We start from the raw sequence: 13712 nt of genomic DNA, 5'->3' as shown, positions 1-13712 counted from the left end.
CAATGGGATCTTACTGTTTTTTATTAAATATTCTATAGAGAGAGAATCACTGTCTTGCAAAACCAGAAGTAGTCTGGTTCCATTTATCTAAAAAAAATCAAATTTACTGTATCTGGCTCTTTTCCTCTGTGTATTTTGCAAGGATTTACAAACCCAGCGCTCCGGTGTCTCCATAGCAGTAGTGGGCCGGGTCGACGGAGGAGTGATGAGGACCATGTGGAGCCGACCTAAAGAAGCATCGTCACCAAATCACCTGCACATTGCACCATGCGGCTACAGGGTTTAGCGAGAAGGCGGAAACAAACGGGAGCTCAGACATGAATCTCTCCTCTTTGTTTCTCTCTTTCTCTGCTGGCATGGCAGCATGAATGATGCCCCTCATCACCGCTAAGAGCAGTGGGTAGACGGCTGTCTGTGTGAAGGCTGTGCTGTCCTCTCTAAGACAAAGGGAGCTTGGCAGGCTGCTCGGCTGCGGCCGGATCAAACAGGCCTTGTTTATTGGACCTCTGTCTCTTTGCTCAGCGCTCATCAGAGACTGTGTGTCAGCCTCAAGTCTGAAGTGTCTGAGAGATCTGCTCTCTCCTCGAAGACGGGATTTGCTCAGACCACACACAGGGCCACTTCAAATAACCACAAAGGAAGACCAGCGCAGGGGCTGACAGTGACTGTGCATATGCTCCCTTCATGACTTCTTCAGTTACACAGTTTGTGTCCGCATTGATTTGAAACAGACCGAGATTATTTCTTTCTCTCGTTCATTTTCTTTCACTTGCTTCGAACCGGTCTGCTTTCTTCCTGCCCACACTCTGAGACCATGCTCTAGCTTTGTGTTTTCCCATGGCGCTAGCTCTGGAATGTGCGCCTGTTAAAGGTGATATATTTGCTAACAGGCAGAACGAGAAGGCCTTCATTACTGCTTGATACAGACAGATGTGAAAAGCCAAGGTTGAACAGTTCTCAGAGGCATTATTCAGCTGCTTTCATGACATCGCTCACTCGTAGAGTCCTAGTGGTAAATCTTTGACAGCATCAGGCAATATCCACAAAGGTGTGTGGAGTGAGAGATAAGGGTCAGCTCGATGAGTAGATCATGTGTGGGCAGGTTGTCATCTTATCCCTGCATCATTCCCAGCCCCTCATTGGCACCTGAGGCTGAAAGTCACACAGATACAGGAGATTTTTGCTAAGTCATGACTTGGGGTAAAATGAGAAAAGGTGAGGGTGTCTTCCTGCAGCTCTTCTCCTCCTCTCCAGCCCTTTCCTCTCAGAGTTATGTGTTTAACTGACAAATCGTCCTGTTGCTCCCACATCCTCCTATCTGTGCCCTTGGCTCCCACGGCAAGCGCCGAGCCACTGGTGGGAAGAATGCGAAAAAAAACACAGGGATACCATAAAAATTCAGGATTCGTGTGGTTTGTACAAATCCATCACACGGTTTTAAAATAAAGGAGAAGAAGAAAAGGGGCAAAATGGCACACTGCAAAAAAAAAAGTTTGACTTTATTCAAGGGGAAAATCTGACATGGCATCCCGTTTTCTTTTGTATGAATTGCAGTTCTGTCAAATAATGAAGCCGCAAACTAGCAAGAACTTTACAGGACTGAATAAAGAATGGTGTCCTCATTGTCTTGTTTCAGCTTTCCTCAAGAACAGCTGTAAAAAATAAGCTGGAAATGTTTGTGGTATGGACTGAACCCTAAAAATATTATTATTGACGTTCCCTTTTTTTTTTCTTTGTCAGTTTTAGGAACAGTTTAAAATAGGGTAAAAGAATGTTCAGAAATCAAGTGATTGTTTTGTGACAAGAATTAAATGGTGAAGGGACTATATTTGTATGGTGCTCGGCTGTTGCGCTCACCGCTTAAAGTTCTTTACGACACATTCACACTCCAGTGATGGAGGGATCAGGAATGTTTTGCTCAAGCGCCTCAGTAGAATTTGGGGATTAAATCAGAACTTAGATGACCCTCCTTGCTCCTGAGCCACAACTACAGCCCAATATTTACTCTAATCTGAGCGTATCCATAATCATTCATGTCTTTTGCCCTTTCCTCTCTTTCATTTTGCCATTCTTTTAAAGCAAAACTGGAGAACTTTTGTTGAAAAGTTGTAAGTTTTCAACAAAGTGTTGTTTTCAATTTAAAAAAAAACAAAAACCTTTCCCTTTTTTGATTTAAGTATCTTCCAACTTACACATTCACTCCTTAACCAGAATGTTGTAACACTACCAGAAGGTTAAAGTGTGGGAATATGCCAATGATGGATATCAGACTTGTGTTGCGCCGTTGGAATAACAGCACATGTTTGGTTTCAGACTCTGATTACACTGCTTTCTCTGTTGTAATTTTATTGCATTTTTTGGACGTCTGCTGGCCACATCTGTTGTTTAGGAGAAGGCTGAAGCTGCAGATAAAACTCCTCCACCACTGCTTCAAATGCAGCGGGTGCCTACATAACGAGAAAACAGTCATTTTCATTGATCTGACCCCGGTGACCCCCACACACACACTTTTTTTTTTTTTTGCAGTACAGGGAGCAACTCTCAGGGTGACCTTGCTGCTGCCGTTGCTCACAGGTTAGAGAAAATGAAGAGGAAGTTCTCCCACAAGAAAAAGAGATTTTCATACATGCTCAGCCAAGGCCACCGCGGGCTGTTATCTCTCCCTCATCGATCCAGAATGTGGAGAGCAGCTTTTCCCACACACGAGTCCCGCATGCAGCAGCGTAAACAAATACGCACAGCCTGCAGTGTGCATGTGCAGCAACAGAGCCTGATATACTGAGAGCTCATTCACCATTGTGGCCTGGCTATGATAAGTGAGTGTCCAGTAAGGGAGGTAGAATTACGAAGGATGTAAGAGGAGTAATCGAGGAAAGATGTGGAGGGCTGGGTGTGACTAAGCGATGGAAAACGTTACAGTATAGGATGCCAGGCTGAGTCACAGCGGACAGTAAAGCCAACCAGCGGCCCACACAGAGCATGTGTTTCTGTCATCAGGAGGATTGTATGCCCTGGGTGCCTGTCACTTTGGGAATTCTCTGTGCTTTGAATAGCGTTCAGCTCACATCCCCTGCCACCACAGAGAGATGAAACAGGTTTTAGTCATGTTAAGGCAGGCCTATAAATCCTTGTGTGTAGACAGAACACAAAACACTCACAATCAGGGATTTCATCCGGATGCATGATGTGGTGAAATGCGAGGATGCGAGAAGGAAATTATGGCCGATCATGAAATTTAACTCACTGTTTCTACATCATTTTCTTGGAAGTCATCTCCTTCATCCAAATCAGCGCACCGCATGTCTGTGGGATGGGTAGTATGAATGCTGAGGGTAGAACTGGCGTGCTCTGAGGGATGAGATACTAATGAAGGACTGAGGTTTCAGAGGAACTTCAAATGATCCAGTGCTGGAACCTGATTTGTGTAAAACCACAAAAAGAATGGACCCCATGTGAAGGAGAGAAATTTCCCAGCGTATGAGGGCGTGGACTGCCCACTTCCCTTATTTGCGACCCCCTCACTCCTATGCCTCCAGTCCCACTGTGATTGCATTGACCCTCTTCCTCTGTGAGCCCCCAAGGCTTCTCTTATTGTAGCAATGTGGGGCTACACAACTTCCTCTTCCCTGTTTGTCCCGCAGGAGCTCGGAGAGGCTTGAGAATTAGAACAAGCTGTTGAAACAGCACATCCATGGGAGCGCAGGTCAAGGAGACCCCCAAGATGGCCTTTCTCGTATATACGTGGGAAATCCACTTCCAAAGCCCACAGCTAAGGTCCGTGACCTATATATTTACAAGATTTAGGTTACTGCAGCTCGATGTAGGCTGTTGTAGCACTGAAAACAGCAAATGCAACGCATACGAAGGAGTTGCATTTGTCACCCCTGACAAGGAATTGTGAAATTTTGATGAGTGAGTTGTGATTGACTTAATCTTTGCTTTATATGTTATTGCTGTAACGTGTCTGAGTGCGTGCATGCGTGTGCAATAGAGACAGGAGAGGGAAAATAAAGTAGCATCCACCAGTTTGAATTACGCAACCTATCCCAGTAATTATGTCCCATAACTGAGTCAATAGTGTAATTAGGGGTTAGTAGTATGGACCACATCTGGGATCCTCCAGGGGCTCCCTGTCTCAACATGCACTCTGGAGTGTGAGAACCTCATCCCACAAGCACACCTAAACACAGAGGGTTGTTCCAACTACAGCAACACATCATAATGTTACACGACAAGTTTTATGTCAAATGATAGAGTTAGATTTTTTGAAAACCGCTTAAATCTGTAATCAAGTTTTCCCATTTTTCTCTCAGGTTTGACTAAGTTTGGTGGACTCTGTGAGAAGCCTCCAGCACACGGGATCTCATGACACACACCGCCGTCATCGCTCTTTGCTTTGACTAAAGGAATATGAATGAATTGAACAACAGGTGATTCCAGGTCTGTTTTTTTTTTCTCTCTCTCTCCTCAAAGCAGCAGGTGCTCACCTCAGTCTGACCAACCCAGCGGGAGACGTTTCTTTTCAGCGTTTCTTCTCACAAAGAGAGTCTGGCTGATGTTTCTATCATCCTTTAAAGTCTTCTGATAAAGCTCTCCATCTCTAAATTGGTGCGGATAGATTGAACGGTCCTACATACTGACGCTGAAATAGGCAGATAAAGAGTTTTTGTTATTCCAGTAGAAAGTGGCCTGCACAACCTCATCATTAGATGACAGTCTTGGATTTTTTTTGTTTTGGTGCTTGTAGATTAAGACCATCTCTGTTTTTAGTGGTGGACCCCGTGACGATCTCCCATCCTGTAATCTAACCTCAATCCTACCTGCCACAGGTGTTCCATTCAGACTCAATACATCAACCTTGGAAAGTGTGACAGGGGGCGTCCGTACTCCTTGCACACTGCAACCCCACCTCCTCACCCAGCTTTGATGGTTGAGGGTTTGCAGGGCCTGACAGCTGCTCTTAAATTAGAGAGTACGAGAGGACACAACAGGACCCAGGAATGTCTGGATTGCCTTTCTCTTCCACATAGTCCTGGGAAAACGGCTGCAGCCTAATCAAAGTTGTGTCAGGACACTGGATCAACCAGTAAATCATATCTCAGCATAATGCATTCTTGACCACATATTCCAGACATTTCTTTGGAGTTTTGCATGTATGTGGGAGATGAGCATCTGAAGATTAACTTCACTAGCAGCAGGATGAGGGGGATTGAATATTTGTGACAGGCTAATGCTGTCAGGCCATCCAGAGGTGAGACCTACTCTTTCATGCATTATCCCACTTCCTTCATTAGTTGCTGGGGAGACAGTGACCAGGTCATGGGGTCAGTGCAGGCAGAAGCATGGTTGTAGAATTGCCTTGACAATAAAGTCAGCCTCAATAATAGTGTAGTGGCCATTCAGAAGAGATTAGCACTACACAGCTTTTAAGGATCCACCCAGGAACACATACTAAAGCCGCAGGACACCACGCAAGTTAGGCAATGAGGGAGGAGCCTCGTAGACTTGCCAGAGAGCAAAATCTGTGGGTTGTTGTTTTGTGGGGCTTACATGAGGTGGATGCGTATGCAAGCAGATAGTGAGGCCATGAGAGAGGAAACGGAGGAGAGATTAATAGAGTGGGGGTGAGAGGATGGGTGGGATTGAATAAACGAAAGGAAGCGAGATTAAAGGAGCGAGATGAGCAGCGGTGACTGGACAGCTGTCTGAACAGTGAACGGGCTGAAGAGAGACGATGGAAGGGAAGGAAAATAGCAGAGAGAGGAGAGTTTGAAACGTTGGCGGAAGCTTTAGAAGCTTCTAAATAGAGAAAGGGAGGGTGGATCTAGCCGTCACGCTGATTTTCTCTTCCTGCTGCCATAGACCAGCTTGTTATTTTTCCTCAACATGTTTTAATAAAAGTGGAATTACTGCAAGCCCTCCTCGAACCCTGGGTGGTATGGTGTGGAATGTCTGCTGCTATCAGCCGTCCCTTTCACCCCCTCTGCACCACAACCGTTCCCCTTTCCAGGGAGGGCAGCTATCTTCGACAAACACACTATTTGACCCCCAAGAGCAAAATGATAACAGTAACAAGACAACAGTTAATATTTCAATGTAAGTCAAATGGGTCCACATGAGCTCAGAGAGGCCTGAGCTGTCCCAAAAGCTGATCTATCAGAGCAGTGTCCGCATGCATGTGGCTGGATGTTGTGTTTCAAATAACCTAAAAACGGAGCGATCAGGAATCCTTTCAGAGATTCCTTTCTTAAAGGAGGATCGTCGGCCCACAGGCACAGAGCACTTAAACCGTATCGACCATAAACACTTCCCTCTAGTCCCATCCTGTCTTTCTCCATTAATGCTTTCCTTATCACTCAAGTGTGCCTTCAGGCCTGCCATAGCCTGAGGCAGGAATGCGGCCTGCTTTCTTCCGATCTGTGTCCAGTAAACCACCATTTCACAAGTATTCCGCTGCCTGAACTGACCACAGCGCGTGAGCCTGTGACATGTTATACGTTTGATTCTGCTCCTGACTTCAACAGCACATCTGATCAAGAGAAGGATGTGAATATAATAACCACACATGTAATCTCACACCGCTTGAGTGGGTTTGAAGAAAAGGGCAGTGGGCTTCCATGGTGGATCTGGTGATCAGAGACTGCTTGGCTGACAAAGGAAGCAGGCCTGTTGATTTTGGCGTGGAAACAGTCACACATTGGAGCAGCGTTGGCAAGACTCACAGCAGACATTCACAAATAGCAACTGTCCATTTATAAAGCCGTAATTTAATAAGAGCAAGTATTAAAAACGAAATGGGCCAACCTGGCAAAAGCACACCACATTTATCCATTTCATGGTGTTTTATAGAAGAATAAAACTTGTCATGTGGCAGAAATCCCTCATGGGGGGGGGGGGGGGCATGGGCGGTGGGATATACAGGCTAATCATCCTGTTCTTGCTTGCTTTAGTCGTAATTATACCTTAGCGGTAGACCAGCATTGTTACGGGGACCGGCTATTGTTTTGATTGCGCACCAGGCAGGTTTAGAGTTGCTGCCTGCTCTTTTCTTAAGGAAGATGGTGGCTCAGGAGGCTCTGCTGAGACACGTAAAGGCACAGGTGGGGGGGGTGTGGGTGCAGCCTCTCTCAGTAGTGTGTAAGTGTGGGAACCACTCCGCTGCCAGTAGCGCATGAGTAACAAGGACCCTGAGGGACTGTGGTGTAATCTCCTCTGACGCTACCACTCTCTTCTTTTCTCACTCGACAGAACACACACACACACACACACACACACAAAAACACATTTCACTGAGAAGACTTGGTACACTCATGCAATTATGTCAATCAGGATGCATTTGCACACAGCAATAAACAAAAGCTCACTCTTAAACCGCACTGATGCAGACATGTGTGTGTAATAGTAAATAAAGTCACAGCCTGGAAAATGATAGCTTGTACTAGACAAATTAATGTGCGCGAATTCTGAACCACTGATCTCTTTCATTATTCTCTTCAGTATTTTTTTATGTTTTCAGATAAGAGATTATAAGGATGTTGTCTTTTATGTAAATTTTTTTTTACTGCCATCGTAACCTCTGGAATGAAAACGGAATGGCGGCATCAAAACAACTCAAACTCAACCACCCAGCAGGAGAAAAATTACATAATTGGTAGTCAAGTGCCCAGGCGAAATAGTAACTTTCCTGAATGAATAGCCGTTGAAAAACCACGTACTGCAGAAAACTATACACAGTCAGTTTTAAACATATCCACAGTCCTGCTCAAGTGAAAAGAATTGATTATGACGCGGGCCCATCTTTGAATGCAGAAGAATGTTGTGATAGAGATTTTATAGATCAGTGTTGGTGGGGTGGTTGGGGGCAGTGGGGCGGCAGCTGTTGCTGCTGTGCAGGGGCCTCAGGTCTCGGCCTACCCTTAATGGCCAGACCAGCTGTCCGAGTTCTGTCTGTAGGGGCGTGGGGTTTCAGGAGGCGGGGAGGGCATGAGAACTTCCACCCCCCTGTCCTGGGGGGCGGGTCCCTGCCTTGTCTGCCCTCCTCTGAAACGGGGTGATTGATGGCGCAGGGTTGACACCATCCTTCCCCAACAATTGACTCAGGAGGGACAAGAGAGCTTGGGACCCCTCCACGTCTTTCTCCTCTGGTTTTCAGAGGCAAATGTGGGATCAGTCGCAGTTATAATTCAGTCATTTTTCTCAATATGTCTTTTATTTGACATTTTTAGTGGAGCATATGCCACTTGAAACACTTTTCTGAAGCTGTCAGTGTGATATCCGCAGACAAGCTCAAGTCATTTTCTGCTTTATTTGTCAGATTACATGGATTTGAGAATGGTTTTGTCGAATGACTTAAATGACCCCACTGTCTTTCGTTAAGTTAAGCCCTCTTGTTGCAGCGGGCCTTCAGTGCCCTCGTCCTTACGCCAGTTCAATTAATCCAGGCGACAGACAGGAAATCCACGGTGCCTCCAGGGTGGACAGCACCCTCGCCTCACGCGTGCGTGTCGGGTCATCAGCAGGTATCAACTCAGAGACTCCGCAACAGGGCCGGCTAACACAGTCCTGACCTTTTGCACTAAACCCCAGGATCCTCCCTGGATCCCTTTCAGCAAGTCGCTAGCAACTCCGTTCTCCTTCAAGATTTACAGGCCCACAGAGGAAAAGGGGAGGTGGAGGTGGGGTGCGGAGGGGGCACTGTCCGGCAGCTGTTCATAGTGGTCTTAAGTAGCTATTTCACACGGAAACAGAGTCAGGGATTTCTGGATTCCTCCAGCTGGCCAGTCTCCAGTTCTGTCTGAAATACATTCCTTCACTGAGATGTCTATTGCACTCGGTGCCCTCCATTCTCACTGCGCTGGTAATTCAACTGCTGCGCATCTTCCAGTCAGTCCCAGTATCCTGACAATCCAGTCGCAGATTTATATGTCCGAGGGAAAGACACGAATTCTCTTCCCGATTCTTGATTAGTGACACCGGATCTTGGTCCTGGAGAGAAGGATCTCTCTCCAATCGCTGTTTCCTTCCCGGACAAAAAAAAACCCCAAAACCAACTCATCAGAACTACACACAGTACAGTATGACTACACACAGAAAACAAAAGATGCCATTGTGGGTAAACAAAAAAAAAAAAATCAATTTCTGCCATTCACTGTGTCCCTGTCCTGTGCAGGAACAAGAAGTGTGTACACACAGAGGATTTAATAGCCGTTTAGAGAGCTTGTGTGAAAGTCAAACACTTTTTCCCACAATCCAAAGAAAGATCCATCATTCACGTGTTTACTCTCGGCAAAAAGCCCCAGTCTTAGTCATCGCGTGCATGCGTGTGTGTGTGTGTGTGTGTGTGTGTGTGTGTGGTGTGTCGGTGTGTGGGTGGGAGGAAAAAGAAGAAAAGAAGTTTGGTGTAAGGCGATACAAATGTATGAAGGTATACACACACACACACACACACACACACACACACACACACACACACACACACACTCCAGCTGTCCCCTCTGATCGGTCCGTACGTACAATCATAAATTAATTAATCAGAGAATGAAGAGTCACATCCACAACAAGAAAAGTGTCCAAAAGAAACAAGAAAATGGAAAAATGGAAAACTTACTGATGAGAAAACTGAAAACTCATTACAGTGATCGTTTAAAAAAAAAGAAGAGGATAATTGGATTTCTATAATTGTGTCATGTATCCGTTGTACCCAGCATGCATCAGCTCACATTTGTTTTTAATTGCTCCTTTTTTAATGTATCTAATTAACATTAAGATAAGAGCAAGTCACTTCGCACAGACCGCAGTTAAAGCTTTTTTTGCCACAGAGGCTGAGAAATTGAGATTTTAGTGGATGTCTCTCAATTTTTTTCAGAAAACATTTGGGTTTCAGGAGATTATTCACTTCTTTTTTTTTTACATGTCTTGATGTTTAATGTCTGAAGGGGTTCATGAGAACTAAAGATTTAGTTCGCCGTCTACATCAAACACTTACACTCTGCACTTCCACCGAGTGGAGTTCTAATGTATGGAAATTAGCTCATGACTTCATCAATCTGTGAAAATTTCTCAAAACATTTGGTTCTTCTCAATAAAACAGTCAACAAGAAAAGGAGCTGAGTCAAAGTTGCCGTTGTCTTATCAGCGGGAGTTACGGTTGGGTTGTGCGTCTTTGCCTCGTACTGTAGCGCGATCAGGAGCGTGCCTGCTGTCTCCTCTAATCTCCCACTGCACTTGACGCTGAATGACCAGAAAGATGAAAGACATCATACAGTTATGAAGCAGCAATAAAAGAGAAATTTAGTCCATCGGCCTGAACGCTGCGTTGCAATTGGCCCCCGACGTCTGCCAGTAGGGGGTCTGAGCTGCTGATTGGCCGTGACCAGTTTTGCAGAGGGCCTTCTAATCCTCTCCACACTCTCTGTGGCTCCTTTTAAGACGCCCCAACCACCCCCTCCTCCAACACCACCACCACCACCACCACCACCACCACACCCCCCCTCACATAAATCGGTCTGGCTTGGGTGGTAAAGTCATCACATCCACTGTGTCCAAACATACTCCCCGTTAGCATGCCATCACATGGAGCGCGCTAACTCTGGAGGCCACCGAGCGTGACACGAGGGTGCTGGACGACCACATGAGACGCTGCCGTACGCAGAGTATCACATGACAGTGCGTCGCTGAGAAGATGATTTCGTGCAAAACGGCTGAGAACGCATTTAGTTAAATGTGGAATCAGCTGCTCTCCATATTCTTTGCCATTTAAGACATTTGAGTGAGAAGCAGTCTGAGGAGGGAGAAAGTTCAAGAAGTGTTAGGGGATGTGTTCAGTCTACTCCAGAGGCTGGGCGGCATTTTTTAGGATCCCCATTAGCTGCATTGGTACACCATTAAAACATTATGCATGAAACATAAGGAAACGGCATTCAAACAAAGGAGACTTGGGAAGAGAAAAAGAAAAATAATATCATCATTATAATTAGAGACCCAAGGTCCAGGATCGCAGGGACTTGCAAATTTTAAGGAGACATTTTTGAATCCACCTTTACTGGAAGCTCTGAATCTATGAAAACTTACATTATAGATTAATAATAAAATGCTGTGTTGGTTCAAGTGTGTCCTGCAGAGTGTGATAACAACCTCCTGCTGGAAGGGTGCAAAGTATAGAGAATAGTGCACCGCTTTTCCTTTCACCCATGGGTGGTCTGGACTTAATGGGTTTTTTACTCTTGAAACTGCAAATATACGGTGTCACGTGTTGTTTAAAAGCCTTTCTGTGCGTCACAACAGAGCGTTCTATCCCGAGGTATCAAATGTTTGAGGGCGGGAATCAAAGAATACCTTGTGAGCTTAAGAAGCAGACACAAAGGCATTATTACACGTTGCAGCGCTCTTTCTTTAGATCTGCCGATAAACAGTGGTAACAACTGCTCAGACTGGAGTGTTGCTCTCTTTCCAGCAGAGAACAGAGTAATAAATCCTGACCTGTGACATCATTGTTTGTGTGTTTGGAGAATACCCCTGAGCCAGGCGCGAGAACTTCGTCACCGAGGGCTTCCACTCTCACACTTTTCCTCTAGAACAAACAAAAACCCGCTGCTTTATTTCTTCTGTTTGTTTGTTTGTTTGTTTGTTTGTTTGTTCGGGAGGAAGAAGGTGAGGACAGACGACAAGATCGAGTGAGATGATGAGGAACGCTTTGAAATTTATGGACGAACAAAAAAAATGTCCCGGAAAAAAAAAAGAAAAGTAAGTAATAATGCTAAATGAGGCTGTCCTGGTGCTGCTGTTCACACAAGAATTAGTTCAATGTTCCCTTTCATTTGTGAAACAATACAGGAGAGGTCATATTTCCAGGGGGAGGGGCCGGGAACACTTCCACTAATGAGATCAGAGGGAAAGAAGACAAACTGGAATTTTCTGATTTGTGCTCAATTTTCTGGAACCTGGCAGCGTACGTCGTAAACCTCCCAAACAAGACAGTCTGGCTTGTAAATAAAGACGATTTAAAGTCTTTTTTGGAAATGTCAAAAGAAGTTAAACCACACAGGGGAGCCGGGGAATGCATTGACAGGAGCGTGCAGCATTGCTGAAATACCTGGCACCACTCAAAGGAGGAAGAAGAGCAAGTTTCAGAGGAAGACGTAGTTTCATTCATTTATGAGGATAACGTGATACGTTCATCAGAGCACAACCAGGTTTTACATGTCTGATCCCGCTCTCCCCCCCCCCCCCCCCCCCCCCAGCGTTTTTAATTGATACAATCTTGGCGGAGACTTTCATGTCGTAAAAAACATTGTTCAACATCAAGGAACAATATAGGCCTTCTCTTTTCCAGATAAATGAGGCATTTGTAGAATTTTGAAGCCCCAGATAGAAATATCCTGTAAATACAATGTTGTTTGTCCCTGAGTACACTGGGACATCTTTGCCTGGGTCCTCCTCCAACTGGAAACCAGTCAAAATTCTGTCAACACCTGCATCTGAGTGTGTCTACTACATCCACGGGGAGTGACAGACATATTTCACAGCCTGATGAAAACATCGAAATGAAGCTCATCACACTTACTTGCAAAATATAGAAACTCTATCAGACCTCCTGAATTGTCTCATTTTGGAAACCAGCTTGCGCTGAGATAGCACGATGCAGTGGGACGTGAGAAGTACGAGCACACAACCAAGTCATCATTGTATAGAAGCTGAATCCAGCCATTGAAAACTCTGCATTGCCCAACTTTCATCACACGGTGGGTGCCAAATGAAGCAGGTGTCTGTGAGGCCTAACAAGCTCTTTTCTCTGATCCCTATAGATGATGTCACGTACACTAACGAACTTCACTTGCTGCATTCATGGCCCTGCCCATGCTTGTAATTTATTCAAGGCCAGGACCATGCAGGAGTAGTGTGATGGAGAGGGGGAGACGGTGGTGGCGTAGGGGCAACGTGCTTGAATATTAGTGTGCTGCCCTCCCCTACAGAGAGAAACTGTGTCATAATGCCAGACTCCTTTTATGATTCAAATCAAGGCTATTGTCTCTGCTAGCGACCGGCTCCACTCTGTGCCACAGAACAACCGAGGCACTATACGCCGACTCCACCGCCACAGGCTGATGAGGGGCTGGCAGGCTGAGGGCAGGGAACGGGCCGTGGGGATGGCTGGAATGTCTGCACTTTCTGCAGCCGTGTAAACACAATTCTTATCTGCGAGTTAAAAACTGTAAACACACAAACAAACACACATGTGAGCTCGAGCTGAGCCCTGGACGCAGTTCAGTCTGCTGCCTGAGTGCAGAAGCTTGGAGCTGTGAAGCATCTTGATAGTCAAACTGGAGTGCATAAATGATATCCTACACGTTCCTCCACACGGCAGGGCTTTTATTTTATAACGTACGAGAAAATGAAGAGAAAATATGAGAGCGTCAGTGATTCAAAGGTATTTCCAAGCTGTTCGGGGCAATTCTTTATTTTCAAAAGCTGGAGTCAGAGAATATACGCTGGCAGCACTGAATACTGTTAAGTGTGTACTCTGCACTTTATCCATGCTCAGCTCTGTAATAACCCGCAGGTATTATTTGTTGCTTCAGTGGAGTTTGGAGCCCTTCCATTTTAATAAGTGTTTGAATTTCAGCCATGCTAAACAGATCCGTTTAACAATGATGTTGAAAATGGGGATGAAAGAGAGAAAAAAAAGATAAAAGCAGTTTTCTAAAGAAAAAAAC

This window comes from Aulostomus chinensis, chromosome 18 (genome assembly GCF_037954235.1).
Source record: "Aulostomus chinensis isolate RoL2024-O1b breed Wild chromosome 18, RoL_Achi_v1.0, whole genome shotgun sequence".
Lineage (NCBI taxonomy): Eukaryota > Metazoa > Chordata > Actinopteri > Syngnathiformes > Aulostomidae > Aulostomus > Aulostomus chinensis.
This window is presented reverse-complemented; position numbering follows the sequence as displayed.